At 38.5% G+C, this 17,915-nt stretch overlaps 1 protein-coding gene across 6 annotated transcripts in view; it reads left to right on the forward strand.

Annotated features, from left to right (window-relative positions):
* The window catches only part of LOC136437866 (uncharacterized), a 58,313-nt gene that overhangs the window by 670 nt on the left and 39,728 nt on the right, over window positions 1-17,915 (forward strand). The window contains exon 1 of one of the 6 annotated variants that reach the window (XM_066432433.1): window positions 1,841-1,902. The exons of 2 other annotated variants lie outside the window; for them this stretch is intronic. The gene's annotated coding sequence lies outside the window, so the exon portion shown is untranslated. Of the gene's footprint in view, window positions 1-1,840; window positions 1,903-2,445; window positions 2,540-7,036; window positions 7,062-11,564; window positions 11,676-17,915 lie in introns of those variants that run through there. 3 more of the 6 variants (XM_066432436.1, XM_066432435.1, XM_066432434.1) reach the window with 3 other exon arrangements.

Genomic DNA, 17,915 nt, shown 5'->3' on the forward strand with positions numbered 1-17,915 from the left:
AAGAATATTTTCAACTTTGGGGCCCGAATCTTACATTGTGTGTCTTTAAAACCACCTGCATATTTAGCTGTATACCTTATTTTACACAATTCTCGAACACCAGGAATACAGAATAATGATGCAAATATGCTAAAACGTTGTTGTATACTTTGTAGTAGGTCATTCATGGCAAGGGTTTGTCCTCGATAATGATTTCAATTTTGGGGCCCATATCTTACATTGTGTATCTTTAATACCAACCGCATGTATAGCTGTAAAGGGCAATAGTAATATTCCTGCTGTCAGTTTGCATTACATACTGTAGTATTACTGGTATGCATTTGTGTCTACAATCCATGACAGTTTGCTTGAAATAATATTATGTTAGCGTGTCACATGTATTCGCACAGCACAGATTTAGCCAATCGATCGATCAATCAATCAATCAATCAGTCAGTCAATCAATTGATTAGTCAATGGAGCTTGATAATAGATTGTGCAAGGTAACATTAGACACCAGAGTCACCCAACCCAAACAGTAGTTTATTTATCTTCTGTAGAGGTATGTAAGGTATTTGTTATGATGTCAGGTAGAGCCTTTGTACCAAAAGAGGGACAGGCCTATTTAAACAGTCAACATTTCCCGAGGATAGGTTTTTCACAAAAAATACAAAAGAATATCACATATTCAAATGCCTGTCTTTTAATTTGAGACAATAACTACAATGTAAGATATCACGAAAGGATGTAAAATACTGAAATTTGTATAAATTGTACATCATGATATTATGACATGTTCTGCCTAGAGTTATTTAATGCGGTAATCAAAAGGACAACAATCGTGATTTGTTATGATACCAGTGGTAACCTGTGCTCTTTTGATTGAATTAGTTAGAAACGCTAAGGAATACCGTGGGGTTACCAAAATTGAATTAAATCAAGTGGGTATCAAGGCTTGCATGGCATGTTAATTGTCATCTTGTCAATGCTCAGATAGAACTGTACAAACCATTAGAAAGGTGATACATGTATATGCGTGGATGCTGTGAAACGCATACCCCATGAAATACCACCCCAAATCTACCCTGACTGTACAGTTCTTCGATTCTCATGTTATCAACTACAATCTCACATCATGTCACTCAGAGTAATTTGGTAAGAGCACCGACAGCGTTTTTTTGTGGGGTCAATAACCTTGAGTGTCACATGATTTGAAATTGGGTCCTCGTGCGTAATTTCATTTCCGTTGGCGGTTTTAGGATGGATGTTGAATCCCCCCATCCCCCTCTAACCAATCTCCTCAATCTAGGATCTGTACCAGTTCAGATTCTTTACCTAAATTTATTGCGAAATATATAACGTAAAAGTTAACTTTCTGTTGGTTTTGTTACCCCGTTTTACAGCAATGATTTGCAGAAATTTAGACAATCCTACAGAGGTCTACTAACGATTCTCATGTGAGAGATTTGATAATTAACATGTCTCCAGCGCAGTGAACTAGTTCTGTTCAAAAAAATCAATTTAACCCGGGGGAAGATGTAGGTCAAAGGTGGTGAGATAACCAGAGATATCACACAGGTAACGATAATATCACATAGCCCATGTGTGACCGTTGCTGTAATGTTAGATGAAGGGTGGTGCTGATAGAATGCATCACGGTACAGACACAGCTTTGAAGTGTGCATAATTGATTGGTGTAGACACACTGGGACCGCGAGGGACTGGCGAATCCTGGTGTGGGGCATCCTTATCCCATCAACAGCACACTGCATCAGTTTTTAACTTAAAGGAAAGCAGATGAATTATGGAAACAAATAGAATTAGATATTGGTTCAATTCTTTTGTTCTAACAGGGTTGGTGGAAAAAGCTGTCCAGTCCGGAAAGCAGAAAAAGCTGTCCAGTCTGAAAAGATGGTCTGCATTGTGTGTGTCCTATCCTAGACTCCTACATAGAATAAGAGACACAGATTAGCTCCAGGAATGATTTATCAACATCAATCTACTATTTCAAATTCACGGTTAATCATAGCCGGCCCACTTTAATCCAACGTTTACCGTTAATTCTGCGTAGCACGCTAATTGCTATCCTGAATTCGTCCACTAACCCGTTGTATCAGTATTGATCAGCATGCAGTGCAGATGTTTTTAATAGTGTAATTAGCCATTGTCCTAGTCTGCTGAGTTAGCTGGAAAAATTCCTCCTCACATAATTGGTATACATCTAGTCAACATTGGCAAATAGCTGCGACATGGGCCTGTTATTATTGACGTAATTGTCAGGGCTGGAGTTCGTAATGGAGATTTGTTGGCAGAAGGCCAATACATTCTTCTATCTGGCCAATCTGTTTTGGGTTTGATCGTTATTTCAGAGGATTTGTCAGGCGTAAGCTGATGTCATAGTAAGACGTGCTTGTAGCAGAGAAAGGGACGAGAAGTAGAATGCTTGGAGAATACCAGGAATAGTGCTTTTTAACAACAGGCTTTATGCAAATGTTCTCTATCAATGTTGCACTCTGTTTTTGAAGTGGTGCATATCTTCAGAAAGTCCATGTGTTGCAAGGTAGGATACAAATGTTATGATGTGTGTTAAGGGATTATTTTCAAATTTCATAACTGAAATTGATACATGTATGTTACGAGGTAGCAATTTCTCTTTATGGCCTTGTTTGCTTAATTAAGATTCAAACTTGATGATCAATATCTGAATGAGTTTGTTTACCTTTTCTAATCCTTTATATTCTGCAGTATAGATTCAAAATTGATCCCTTAGAAAAACTGAGCCTTAGAGCATGTAATGTTTTCACCAGTGTAGATATGTGGAATATTGTTAAGTTGCTGCATATTGCACAGTCAGGCCATATGCAAGACTGGTTTATATCATATCAAAACAGATGATTTTGGTACTCGCTACATACCTGTAGCATGAACATGATAAAGTATCAGTAGCTTCTCCCTGAATGTGATTAATAACTGCAAGAATAGTTGATTTGTCTTAGTTTATGTGTGTAGCATACTGAGAGATTGAGGGAAACATAACACATTACTGTGCTGAACAAAGTCATAAGCCCTGCTGCCAAAAAACTTCATGCAAACATTCATCTTGTCAAACACTGTAAAATCTGTGACTTTATAATCGTTGTGGTTGGAAAGCCTAGAACTTTCTATCATAATACATAAAGTTGATACTGTAGCAGAAAAGCCCCTGTGAAATCTATTGTTGTGGCTGGAAAGTCTAGAACTTTCTATAGAATCATATACAAAATTGATACTGTAGCAAAAAAGGGCCATTCAAGTTTGTTGGACACCAAAATAATCCCACTATTACTAGTTTAAGACATGTAATATTCTGGTATAGAATGAAGGTACTAATCAGTCAAAAACTAAAGCTTTTTCTTCAGTAAGATTAACAGAAATATGTAAATCATGCATCTATGTACACATTGATTTCAGTTGATATAGAAATCACATGTATGGATGCAAATCTATGGTTCAATTTGTAATTGTAGCTAATTTGAATTCATATCATATCAAACCAGACTGTGCCAAATTCTATGCTATTGTTAGTAGTTTTTCATGTATTATTCAATATATTGATAAGATTTCTGTTTCCATCTTTCTTATATATTCTGTTTGGAATGTCACTGTGTGGTTACATGTACTACAATTGGTATTCTTACCGATAACCCTATCTCCAATCGGATCGGCCAATTTGTAATGAAACAGAGATTATGCTGTCTCCATTGTCTGTGTCCTTAGCAACCATTGATCCCAGCGAGGGTCCTAGCCTTGACCCTTGGCCGACCAATATTGTCTGGTTGCACGTCTAGTGGAGGGTTACCAATCCTTGTTACTGTGTATCAGACAGTGTAATGAGATTGGTGTTGCTTATCAGTCAAGTGTGTGGACCTGACAGGAGGTAGGGTCCATGTACATGTGTGGGCGTCTTTGTAGGAGAAAGGCTGCTCTTGTTTGATTGATAGATGTTGACACCTGACCAATGGCTGTGTGAGGATATTAAAGTTTAGTGATACTGTCAAACCTGTCCTCAGCAACCACTCAAGGGACTGAGGAAAAATAGTTGCTGGAGACAGGGCGGGGTTGTGAAAATGGACGGAAATGGACATTTTAATGTGGTTGCCCGGCCAAACTTGACTGTACTGTTAATCTTGAAATCTTCTCGGTGGTTTAAAAATTTGTTTTCACAGGTTTTGTAGTAACCTTTCCACCTCAGAATTACCTTGGATATGCATTGCCAATATACTACTACTGTCCTGTTTCTGCCGTGAATTTAGAACACCAGGAAAGCCTCCTTTCCCCTTCTTTTGCAAAATTAAGTCCATGTGAAAATAGATGAATTCACAGTAAACCAGGAAGTATTTGGAGGAGGAGGGGTGAAAATCAGATGAACAAGCTTCAGTTTTTTTGGAAAAAAATGTGGCAGAAAGTTGGAAGAATAATTTGGTGCAGAAAAACATATCATAAAGAAACAATTCATGAACTGTAAACAGACAAAAGTAGGTATACATTTATTCTAACCTCTCTTTGCACACACAATTCTTGCCACTTGCTCCATTTTTTAGACTAATTAAACAGTTTATCATTAGCTGAAACACAATTATCCTGTTTTCGCCATGTGCTTAACAACATTGCTATCTTGGGGAAACTTGCATCATCACCACAAGACGTAGATTCTGAAATGAATTGGTACCAGATGATTTTAGTATAACGACTTAATGATGGTAGAGTCCTGATTGCAGAGGTAATAACAAAGGATATTGTACTGACAACAACAACAACAAAAACACACTGTAATTGTTGCAATCATTCAATTTGGTATGGGTTATCAAAGGGAGCAGTGATTTGTGGGGTATGGAGTTATCTATTGCATTGATGTATAGTGATACATTGTGTACATTGATTTTGCTTTGTCCAAATTTGCAAATCATTGTAATACTCCCTGGTTAAGTCATTTGTGAGCAATACAATTAACAATTATTATTATGCCAAACATCTAAATTATTTGAAAATTAAATCTTCGTATAGAGGTTAATGTACAGTTCCTTATAATCATGATTTCCCTTCTAACCATTCTGCAATCGATTAAAGTTTATTGCATTTCTTTAGATTTGGCAATTTAGAATGCTGAAATTTGATGTACCGTATTACATTCATCTAGCAAACTGCTTATAGTATATATAATTGCCTGTAGGAACTACATGTGAAGCATCTATAGACTTTATATTACCTCTTCCATTAAGCAATAAAAATGTGGTATCATAAAGCTGCTATAGGGTGCTAAGGATTGAATTGACATGAGAGAAGTTTCCAGATAAAGTTTATCTGGTTTTATATTGGAAAGGTTTTCCCATTTTAGCAGGTTTGGGCCAGATTTATGCATTATTACACTGTGCTAGATGTTGACAAAATATTCAGCCACTGATGCCTTTTGTATTGATTATTTCTTGATATTTGGTTAGAGTCTGCAATCAATTTTGATTTATTTCCGCAAGTGTTGACCTTTTGTTTTGATAGGTAAAGCCAACCTATTCTGACAACGACTCTTTGTTATCATTTGAAGCTAACTAACAAGTGTTGGATGTTACCTCTTGTAATGGTTAAGAATAGAGGAAATTCTGATCATCTTTTTTTAGCAGAAAGGCGGAACCAAACTATGGTGTTGATCATGGCATTCAAAGGTGATACGCTTGTAAAGGTGATAAATTATCTAGTCTCGGGCTGTTTAAAAAGATCGGCTTCGTGCTTTATGTCCAAACTTTGAATTCAGGAATTCACAAACACATCATGCTGCTAATAGTACATATGCACATGCCTATTGTAGACACTGAGAACCACAAATCAGCGGGGAACGCTGATGCGACCGCCCGTAGCACTTCACGGTAGATGGGATGTAGATCGTTGAATTTTACGGCGGGTAGATCTCGTCTTCTATCTCTGACCTGCTTGTTGTGAGTGCATTTTTTGCCGGTGGCTAGAGCATGCTTGTGATCATAGCGAGCACCTGAAAGCATATGTGGAATATGTTGACTTAAGTTGATGAGCCTGTAGTATTGATTTAACAGGGAGATGAGGGGAGGGGAAAGATGTGAAAGCGATGTTGCAAAGGAGCGGACATGAGTACAATAGCGGTGTAAGAATATAGTATTTTCCACACTCTTGTTTCATGAGGCTACCCCCAAGAAGGTCCTTTGTCCTGTACTGGACAGTATTCAGCACCGAGGACAGGGTCAACACTGTTATCACAGCTGTAGTTCAGCACCAGGGACAGACATCATCATATGAGTGTGATTACATGTAGCTCTGATGTTGAAAAATTATAACTAGAGCTGTTCCAGTATTTTGGACCTGTACCTAAACAATTTTCGCAGTATTGTTCCAGTACTGGGTATGGGCATGTAGCCCTATTCTAGAGAGATTTTGAAGATAAACTACACTGTCTCTGACAGCATACATGACCTATCACAGGCTGCAGCAGCTTAACTATGTACAGCACGTTATGTAGTATACCAGTGCCAGGGGCGGGAAATCAATTTCAAAGAAATATTGCTGGTATTCATGAAAGTGACCTATTTTAGGAAGGGGGAGGCATACATGTATGTAGAAATTATGTATCATAAGGGGAGCTAGAGTTTGATGTTTCAATGATAGTCCATGCTAGGATTTGGACCCCTAGTTGGAAAACAAGAAGTTTTTATCTAGATTGAATGTTGTTCAGTACTATGGACAGAGACCAAAGTGATGGTGTGGATGTCATTCAGCACATCGTAACTCACTGGCATTAAGTGTAAGAAAGAATTTGAATTAGTTTAGTGTCAATGGTATTCTGTGACAGTGTTCATAATGTCAGTGTGGGTGTGTGTCCTTTGGTCTACTGGGACAGTGATTCAGACTAGAAACAAGGACCACCCTGTCAGTTTGAATGACATTAAGAATCACATGATAAAGGCTACCCCGCACAAGTCAGGTCCTTTCTCCTGTAGTAGATGGCATTCAGCACCAAGGAGAGAGACTACAGTGTAATCACAGCTGTATTTCAGCACTAGGGAAAGACACCATCACATCATGTGAGTGTGATTAGTCATTTTGGTCCATGCTTATATATTGGTGTGTTGAGAACTATAATCTCAACAGAGACATGCAAAGATAGATACTGTTTGCTTGATGGACAATTCTACTATCAGTTGTTATCCCAAAGAATTCCCTTTTCCAGAAAGTTAACAAAACAGATGTACTATTTAACAACTGTGCTTAATGTTATAAATGCAAGTGATCTATTTTAGGAAGTGGGAGGCACACATTAGAAATTATATACAAAGTTAACAGTAAAAGGGATCTTCAGTTTAATGTAGCAATGATATTCTATTGCTAGGATGTAGACCGATAGTTGGAATACAAGTTTGATCATGGTAATTGACTAAGACCATGTTGGTATGGCTAGGCCTAAACTCTCCTCCCCCCTCCCCCTTCTTTCCCCTTTCCTCACACAAACATGTACAACCTCTGGGGCCCCAGCCTTCACATAATGTAGTGACATTCTTGAAGCATTAGGAGTTTACGACACCAATTATTGATTCTCTGTGACTTTCAAGTTGGGAGGAAACACATGCCTGAAGATACAATCTTCTTGGCATTGATCAGAAAATAATAATTGTCGCCTCCCCTTTGTTTATGCTAAAAGTAGTAGAAGCTGTGATATTTCTTTTTTTATTATACTGAGTGAAGCAGTGCAAAAATCTATCCTTTCAATCTTTAAGTACAATAATTACTCTAAAAACACTGAGCTATTATAACATTGTTGTTGAACTTGAAAGTATGGCTTATTATAGACACAATACACTTAACTTGAATAGAAATTAACGGAGTCTTCATGGCAAGTCAATACTGAGCATATTGGTGTGCATGAAACATTTGACTAGCTTGCACTGAACAATGATAAGACCTAACAGTACCATCCCTAATTAACTGTTTGGTCAGGATGGGCAGCAAAATGTTGTAGAGTAAGGCCCAGGAAAAAATGTTTCGTGTTCTGGTTAAGGTACTGAAAAAAAAAGGGTCGGTAGGTAGGGATTCTCTTTTTTGATAGATTTCGGCCAAAGTGATACAACAGTTTAACGTGTAGAACTGCAATGCATAAGGACACTGGTATTTTCCACATTATATTGTATTTCTACATATATCTGTTCAAAGCCTTGATCTAGTAACAGAGTGCAAAATACAAGCTGCAAGTGCAAGGAAATATGCAAGATTTTGTTTTGAATTTTCATCACACAGATGTTAGATGGAAATTTTTTATGTGGGCTTGCCAGAGATTTTTGCTAGGGTTGGTCGGGTATCCGGAAACACATCATTTTTTTCCTCAGCCTAAGATTTCAACCATAGTGACCTTTTTGTGAACAATGAATAAATGAATAACAGACTTTTGAAATCCTCAGAATTAAGAACTGCATGTGAACAAATAGAAAATGTGAATCTTGATATGATTTGTAAAAGCTTGAGACAGGACTAGTGGTTTGTGCCATCAATGACGCACATTTCTATAATAGTTTACAGATTTTCATTTCCTTCCAATCTGGTATGTCTGAATGTGGGTCACTTATATGTCACCCAATTCAGTGAAGCCCCATCACACATAGTCAACCATGGCCTCCCCACTTTCTCCTGACCATGGTTGGGAGTTTTTCGTGAGCAAGGTCATCTGTGGTTGGAAGTAGGTCAGTAAGGTTGCCTATCACTCATCAAAAGCCAACTATAAGTTATGAAATTAAAGTCTGGAAACTTATATTCTGCTTGAATGCAATCAGACTCAAGCGAACTGGAGCTAGAATATGATGGATTACAGTTCACATCTAACACAGCACGACTTTGTTTGGAGAGTTGTCGAGAGCAAAGTCATGGGTAGGTTTTGAATGTGTGACTGGCTTGAAAGATGATGACATTTAGTTACATTGATAGCTTTCAGCTATTAGAATGAACAGCTTGATTGTGCTGATTGATAATATATAGTCAGCACATGTAGTTTGTGTAATATATGTACATGTACATGTATCTCTATGGTTACAGTGGTACATTCTGTGCTCCTTCATTATAAGTTGCTTAGCTATTACTTGACAGAATCATCCCAGTAATATGTCATCAAAGGAATGTGTTTAAGAAATGACAGATAAGATCTTTTTAAGACGTAAAAAGGTCTCTTTGAAATAATTCAATGCCGAATACTGTGAGCTTGAACAAGTTTGAATAGCCTTTCAGGACCACATTGAAATATCAGAGCATTTGGGCATACTACATGTACATGTACATGTAGGTCTCCTTGAAATTATTCCACAGATGTTCCTTATGTCAAACATTCTGTACAGTCAAGATATCTTTCTAGATATGGATCTTTATTAATACATGGATGGATAAGTGTCTTCTTGTACTGATATTTTCTATCCATGGATGGATAAGTGTCTTCTTGTACTGATATTTTCTATCCCGACTTGTATGGCAAGCAGTTTGTCTGGCTTAATGTCTTCTATACATGCTACAGTCTGTACAGTATGTGTTTTTGGTTTGAAGTATCTGATGTCATCATCTGTATTTATCATCCATAGCTGTAGATTGTTATGAATAGGTTAAGATTATGCTTCTTGACTTGTTGAATCTACCCATCATTTATGCTTATTTTTTAGTATTAGGGCAAGCAAATTGTATTTGTTGGTTGTTGGATATAGAAACCTTAGTAAAACAGAATTGGAATCATCATGAAAATAGAGTCTGAGAGGAAAGTAAAATTATTGCTTTATTCACAGGTTGGTGCTTACAAATACTAAAACAACATTGAAGCCAAATTTTTAAATCTAGACCATAATTGATAAGTCTGGATGGTAATTCATACAGTATGTAGTGTAAAGCCCCGACCCGAGTCGGCTAGCATTCGGGAGCCATGTTCGGCTATGTGTAACCCGGGCTTGATGGAGTAAATACAATGTAAGTCAGAGTCTATTCTTAGTCACCTTTTGCTCTTGTTCAATCTTTGCTAGAAAATTTCAGAATCATTTAGGAAATGAGCTATTGCGTTTGTAAAAGAAGAGACAATATGGCTTCAAAACCACAGTGGAAAGGAACGAATGATATATTTAATTTAGCATACTGAAGAAGCTGTTTGGCACCCCATTCTCTATTGGTTACCGAGTTAGACAGCAGGGAGTCAAACAGCACAAAGCAAAGAGATTGTCATGACAGGTTTGTTTCAAAGACAAGCTGCTACCCTGACCTTTGACATCTTTCTTCTCTACAAAATCCTATGTATCCATCATTCTATTTTCTCTTCACCCAGATGACACATTGAGAACTGACGCAGAATAACCTTGTTGATCTTGGGCCAAAGCTTCCCTCTTAAATTCTTTATCCCTGCTTTGCATCTACCCATCACTTCCAATTGGAGGAAACATTTCAATGGAAGGCAGTCCAGGGCTTGAAATACTGGATGCATCTGCACTTTTGTGCACCCAAAATTGGCGCTGTGCACCTAATTTTTGACTGTGGGTGCACCAGTGCATCTAAATAGTTTTTTTAGGCTATAGCTGATTTATAGATTTTGCTATTTTGAATCATAAACTACAATAGTGAATATTCTTGAAAGACCTTTGTTGTACTTTGATGTATCTAGAGTTTTAAAGTTAGCTTATGATAGAAACAGATTGAAGCTCTTAAGGGAGACAGTAGGGTTTGTATTTGTCGTTTTACTGACATTCTACTTTATTTTATGTTGTGCACCAATTATACTTTCTGTGCACCTAAATTTTTAGGTTAGGTGCATCAGTACACCTATTCCCAAAAATGAATTTCAAGCCCTGCAGTCCCCCTTGGCACATTAGCACACGGATGTATGCCTGCCAAGTCAGTCTGAATCCTTAACATGGAGGATGGAGATCGGGGAAGGGATAATGCTGGGAGACATTGAACTTGTGCTTGACCCTGTGACGTAGTGTCAGCCTGCTCTAGGCTTTCCCGAATACACCTTTACGGGTACGGTTCTCGTCGCCTTGTTTCCTTGGCAGCTGCTTGTTTCAGGTGTTAAGAGAGATTCTTCACGGAGTGTGCAGGGACATCTGGAGATATTGTTATGAATCAGCTTCTACCAATCTTAAGACCGGTTTAAGCCTCTTTTGAATACTATAGCTATGTGTCTTCATAAGGTTTTTGTCTCTAGGTTTCCAAGCTTCTTTAGAATACAGTACTACGTTTTTGTCTCTAGGTTTCCTTGGCAGCCACTTTTTCCAGGTGTTAAGAAGGATTCTTCTCTGACTGTATAGGGACATACATGTATAGAGATATTGTTTTGAATCAGTGCATACCGTATCAATCTAAGATATGATATAAGCTTCCTTAGAATACTACGTTTTTGTCTCCAGGTTTCCACGGTAGACAGCCATTTCAGGTGTTAACTAAGCTGGGTATTCCTTTGGACGTATCAGGACGCCATATAATGAATCAGCCCCCTTCAATCTGAGAGGTACAGCGGCAGATCGATCGCCCCATCAGCGGCGTCCCTCATCAATTATTCCGGGGGCAGCCGGGGTTAGGTGAGCTCAGGAACGCTGTCGGCAGGGGAAGAGCGGTACGTACGCGGGAAAACGTCCGGATGTGTGTCGTGCTTCATGGGGAGGGGAGAGACGGGTGTTCGCCATTGGCAGGTAATCATGGTGATACTCTAATCATGATTTACTGGGCAATTTGTGGGTCGGATGACATGTTTTGGCAATTATGCAAGCTTGGTTAGTAATGGGAGCTACTAATGTTCGCTATGGCTATTTATGCTGGTAAGTGGCTGTTTATAGTTCATTGAAGTAAGACTGGGACATGTAACATATTCCTGCACTGTGGTTACTATTTTGTTTTATTATGTGAAATGTTATTGTTTTTAAGCAGTTCTTAAAAGGGGAATGTTTAGTAACGTTCACCATGGCTACTTATAGTAGTGCATGTAAGTGGCTGTTTATAGTTCATCGAAGTAAAATTGGGATGTGCAGCATATTCCTACACTGTGATTACTGATTTACTTTAGTATGTAGACTGTTATTGTTTTTTAATCAGTTCTGCAAGGGGCATGTTTGTCTGTATCAGATAAGAATATGGCTTCTGTTAGAGATGGCTATAAGTAATAACAATAAGTTATAATTATGTGTGTGAAAAAGCAGTATCTACAACTGTGGTAAGATGGTAGATGTTATATTTCTAAAAAAAAGCAACATCTAGTAATTCTTGTGTTATAAACACAAAAATTCAAAAAGTAGCTAATCCCTTTTGGAAGGGTTCTAATTACAGTTGTACAGTACAGATCTCGAATAACTTCCCATCCACACGCGTGCCACACGCGTTGGAAAGTCGTGCCAATCTCGTGCATAAGTCGTGGCACACGAGATTCAATCTCGTGCAAAAGTCGTGCGATTCCAGATTAAAACGCGTTCCATTCTCGTTTCAATCTCGTGTGTATGCGTGAACACGCGTTTCATTTATGCGTGCGAGCTCGTGTACGAAGTTTTGGGCGGAGCTCACACGCGTGTGGCGGGCCTTTGAACTGTTCAAGACACGCCCATCGCCCGGCCTGCGGCCTTTATTATACATATTGTATGGACGTTCGAATCTAAACCAGATTTCGTATAATCAACAAGCGTAACAAAAATCATAACAGATAACTGTGTTATTGACCTAAAACTAAAGGAAAAATTGCTCGAATGAAAGTGTTTTGAGCTGCGGCAAACCGAAGTAAGATTAGCCTGAGTGCCAGCCTTTTTAGCTTCCGTCCGCTACACAAGCTCCGCTGCGCTAACCCAAGCTCCGCCGGGAGCGGAAGGTAGAACCCCGGCAAAATTCTCCTTACCCCGGGCGGGAACCAGACTCCACAGACCCCTCCCAACCGGCGGGCCGTTTTACGATCCGGCCCGTGGATGATATTAGGTTCATCAAACAACATACAGTCAAACCTGTCTATAGCGGTCACTCAAGGGACTGGCCAAAACTGGCCGCTAAGGACAGGTGGCCGCTATGGAGAAAATGTTGATAAATTGACCACGAGTGACACATGTTTTCAGTACCCTCTGAGATACATTTTTTTTATTCACCGTACAGTACACATGTAAACATTAACATAGGTAAGGCACATTTTAGAAATTCGATTGTTGTTCTTTTACTTCTATTATGGGCTTGAAAAAAGAATTATTGTATCTGCCAACTCCAAAATCCATGGCTTGCTCGAGCTTCATGTCTGAACAGACCAACATCGCCATACTCTACTCTTGATCATTCGCGACTGCTTCGCGGCCGGCACACGCGTCACCAACGAGTTTTAATCATAAACTAAGTCCTTCGCAGCAAAATGCCACCTAGTTAGTTAAGAACAAAATATATGTTGCTCAGTTGCCACTTACTGTTAGTTTTCGACCGTTTTCAAACATAAAATCGTGGCGACAATTTTCCTTGTCTGTTGTTGTTTGCTTGTCATGATCGGCTTCTACCATTATGCTGATAGGGTAATGAGAGGAAGGTCGCTCTTTGAGGGCTTTTTTTCTTTTAAGAAAATTGCAACAGCCCAAATTTTACATCATAGTAATGTTATCTATATTTAGTTTGAGACTTTTGGTTAAGTAATTATCCTCAGTGATAGTTTGCAGCAAAATAAATTTAACACACTATACCTCCGCAACAGTCGTGTCTTCCGATAACCTTTATGCTGCTCCGCCATTTTGAACTTCGTGTTTGGGCACATTTTCGGATGAATTCCCGGGGAAAACGGAAATATTGGGCCGACATTGAAACAATTCGCGAACTTAGCGCATCAGATACATGTGCGGGTTGTATTTTCCAAAAACTACCGTAATTTTTGCCCAGTCCAAATGCACAGAAATAGTCAAATATGCTACGATGTAGAAACGCAAGCCATGTGAAGAAATACTTCAGTTCGCGTCAAACCATGGATAATCTAACAAAGATAAAACATTCTTGTTTTCTTTATCATTATTATCCTGTTAAGTTGAGTTCACATAAACTTGATAACTGCATTAAAAAAATGAAGATTTTGAACCCGGCGTGTGGTGGCGATGCGGCTTCCACCGGCGCACATTGCCCGTTATCGGCAGTGTTACTGTACTTGCGGGACCGAAAATCGTCTGGCCGCGACCGCGTTGGACAGGTGGCCGCTATAGCCTAATTCTTAATGCTTATGTCAATGGGAAAAATCCAAGGGACCGACAAAAAGTGACCACTATGGGCAGGTGGCCGCTATGCAAAGGTGACCGCTAATACAGGTTTGACTGTATATCACATGACATTGTGAAATATCATCATGATTTCTATGACTATGAACATATACAGTTACCTTTTGTAGTATGTACTTGACAAATTGTTTTGAAGGGGCAAAAATTAACATCACTTTACTCTTATCTTTTATGCTTGAAGTTTTATGAAGTGTTGAATGACACCAGTAATCATCTAAATTTCAGAAGATTGTGCATGCTACACTTGATTTACAAGATAGTTTCCTTGACAACCCAGTTTAATAGAGCTACAAAGTTAGATCAACTAGAACAAGAAACATTGAGGCATCATTTGTATTGTTCAAGACTGAATCTTTGTACTGTCAAAACAAGCAATTTTTGAAAATTTCAAACGTAATTTTTGGCACGATTTTCATGAGAGCAAGATAATTCATACCGCCTTGGGAAATACTGTATCTTGACTTATGATACGAGCATTTATTAAGATAAGATTACCAATTTGCAGCCATACATTGTTATTTCTCCCAACAGTTCATTTTGGTTGCAACGTGAGGAACTGTGCGTTTTTTATTGCTTCCTAGGAGATTTCAATCAACAAGGAGGCATATTTCTAGCTTCAGACAATAAAAAGTTATAAAATGCTGCACTGCTGTGAAATTGCTATATTAGAATTATAGCGTAGGCTCCATACTGCATGTGATTTTCAAGCCGAAGCCTCGGCGTACTTATTGGAAAATTGCTTTATTGTGTATGTCATAGAGCATATCACTGATAGAGCATGCTCCCAAGGGACTCACAGAGATATAAGTTCTATGTTTCATCTTTCCCCATTATTGTTTTGAAATTATTTTGTACATGCACGATTCCCTTTCCAGTAAAAAGTAATATGCAGAGCACAATATCACAGCAGGATACAGATAAGATTTGATATACCTGACTAAGATGATAATTGTATTGTCTATGATTATTGAATTGCTATGATTTGTATAAACAGAAGTTTCTAATAATATACATGTAGTCAGTAGCCAGACAGCTCTAATTTTGTCTCATTTAACTTATTTTAAGCTATTAGAGTTCTGGTAAATAATGTAAACTTAATAAATCATGAAATTACTGCATCAGGATCATGAGAGTAGATAATAGTCATAAATATCTAAGTACAGAGACTGCATCAAGTAATGTAGTTATTTACAGGTTTAAGGTATAGGTAAAGAAACCGACTTTAGACTGAGGAGGAAGTATGATGCTTTTTAATAGCTGACAGCCTCGCTATGGCTCCCATATTAAGCCAAGTGCACCAGATTCTAGATCACTCATACTCTCTCGATAAGTGTGTTGGGTTCTTTTATGTGCAGAGGTTTGATGCCTAAGGTGAACTCCTGAAGCTCCTTCATACATTGTACATACATAAGGCTACTGGCTTTACCTCACCATCCAAAATGACGAATGAAATCCCTCACCCACGGATGCATGGAATTTGATCCATATGGTTTTCTGAACAGATGTACACATGTACATGTATGTTCCATCATGGTATAAGTGGATTTCATGTTGATGTTTTGACAACATGGTATAAGTGTGTTGAGTCGTTCCGTGCCAGGCTGGAGGCCTGCCCGCCTTAGCCCGGGACCTCAACTCCCCCCCCCCTACTTTGCCCCTGAAGGGGCTATTTGGGGGTACCAACAATATAGACATAGATAGATGTGTAGTGTACATGTACATGTTGTGTACATGTTTTCTCTCCAAAATCTGGCTTACAGTATTCACACTGCCATCTTTGGACTTCCTAGCCCCTCCTCCTTACCAACAACAGAGACATTGAGCCTGTACTGAGACATATTAATAGCGTAATCTTCGTACCTTTGCCAAGCCTTAGAACTAAGTGCAGTGCCATTGATACTTATGAAGACTTATGTTCTTAGGTCAGACTGTCACCAATTATGGTCTCTCCATGTGCAGACAAACTCTGACATCCCAACCCCAGTGGTCTGTACTTATAACAATGCATGTCTCCATATCCTTGGACTCATTCCAACTCCTTGCCCTGACACCAGTCATATAATTACACTCAAACTGTAACATATGCAGCTGAGGTCCCAATCTTCAATCTGTTATCTGCACAAAAATTTTATCCATCTTCTTCTAAAATAGAATATAAATTGTTTATTTTAAAATTCATGGTCATTATGATAATGATATCATGTGGGTTAATGAAAGTAAAGTAGTATCAGTATTATCATAAGCTATGAATCATTTATGACGGTTGGACAAAATGAGTTATATTGTAATGTTTCTCATAAAATGATGACTTGTTCTTATTGTATCTCTTGCTTCCTGCCTTTTTACCGACATGAAAATGGAGGTATAGTTTTTGGCCTGTCTGTGTGTGTGTTCACGCATTTTGTGGTCAATATAAGTCAATATTCTCTGGATGGAATATGAAGATATCAGGTCTGTGGGTAGGTCTTGAGAGGACAAAGGTCAAGGTTGATTTTTGGCCCTCTGGTATGTGACCTTGGTACTGCAGCAGAAATTCCGTTTTTTGTGTCTTTTATCCTGGACGTGTACGGTCCTAGGCCTGTTGAAACTGTAATCTTGAGTGTTGAATATTATAATTTTGATTTCTCTGAGAATGTATGTGCCTGCCCATATCGCTAGAATCACAGAGCATCCATCACAGTATTTGAACTAGCCCCTGGTGACAGGGTGCTCAGAAGACGTGCCAGAACAGTCTCAGTGCAGTGATTCCTGTTCATAGGGATTTCAGTTGGCAAACCATACCCTCAGTGGTCTCAGATGGGCCTTTATTATATCAGGGAAGTGGGTGACAACGCGTGCAGGTAATTATAGTCTTCAATGAGATCATCTACTTAATGATCTACATGTAGGGAGATCCTGTATGTGTGGTCTACATGTATGTATGTAATTATGTGGTATCGGTTTGTGTGGGTGTGTGGGTGCGTGCGTGCGTGCATGCATGTGATGTGTGTGTGACTGTGTGGTCTATACAAAATAGTACATGATGTGTGTGTGCGTGGTCTAAATACATGTAGAGTAGTAAATGTGTGTGTGTAATTATTGGATTGTGTGTGTGGACGTGTGTGTGTGTACTGTGTGTGTTTTTGTTTGTACTCTGTGTGTATGTGTTTGTACTCTATGTTTATGTGTGACTGTGTATACATGACATGTAAAAGATGTTACAAGTAGATGCACAACTTAATAGTTATTGATCAGATCTTGTGCGACCAGAATGTCACAGTTTGTGTACTACTAGTACTACTAGATTGACTAATGATAACCAATAGAGGAATCTGAGGCATTATTCCATAAACATTGTATATCAAGCAGTGAAAAATCATATTCACTTGTATCTTGTCAGTCTTGTATCATGTTTTTCAAATATGTAATAATTTTTCATATCTGGCTGATATACGACATTTAACCTCAGCATCAATTCCTCCTTAATACATTGTATTATGGATGAACTGGAATGGATAATGCCATTTCAATGGCTGTCAATGTCAGCAAAATGATTTATCTCACTTGGCGAGAGATTTTATTGATTTTGTTTTAGTATTCTGTGGGCATCTTTTGATAGTCGATGCTATCTTAATTTATTTGTCACCATCTGTGTTTATCTGTATAACAATGGTCACCCTC

This window comes from Branchiostoma lanceolatum, chromosome 7, assembly GCF_035083965.1.
Source record: "Branchiostoma lanceolatum isolate klBraLanc5 chromosome 7, klBraLanc5.hap2, whole genome shotgun sequence".
Taxonomy (NCBI): domain Eukaryota; kingdom Metazoa; phylum Chordata; class Leptocardii; order Amphioxiformes; family Branchiostomatidae; genus Branchiostoma; species Branchiostoma lanceolatum.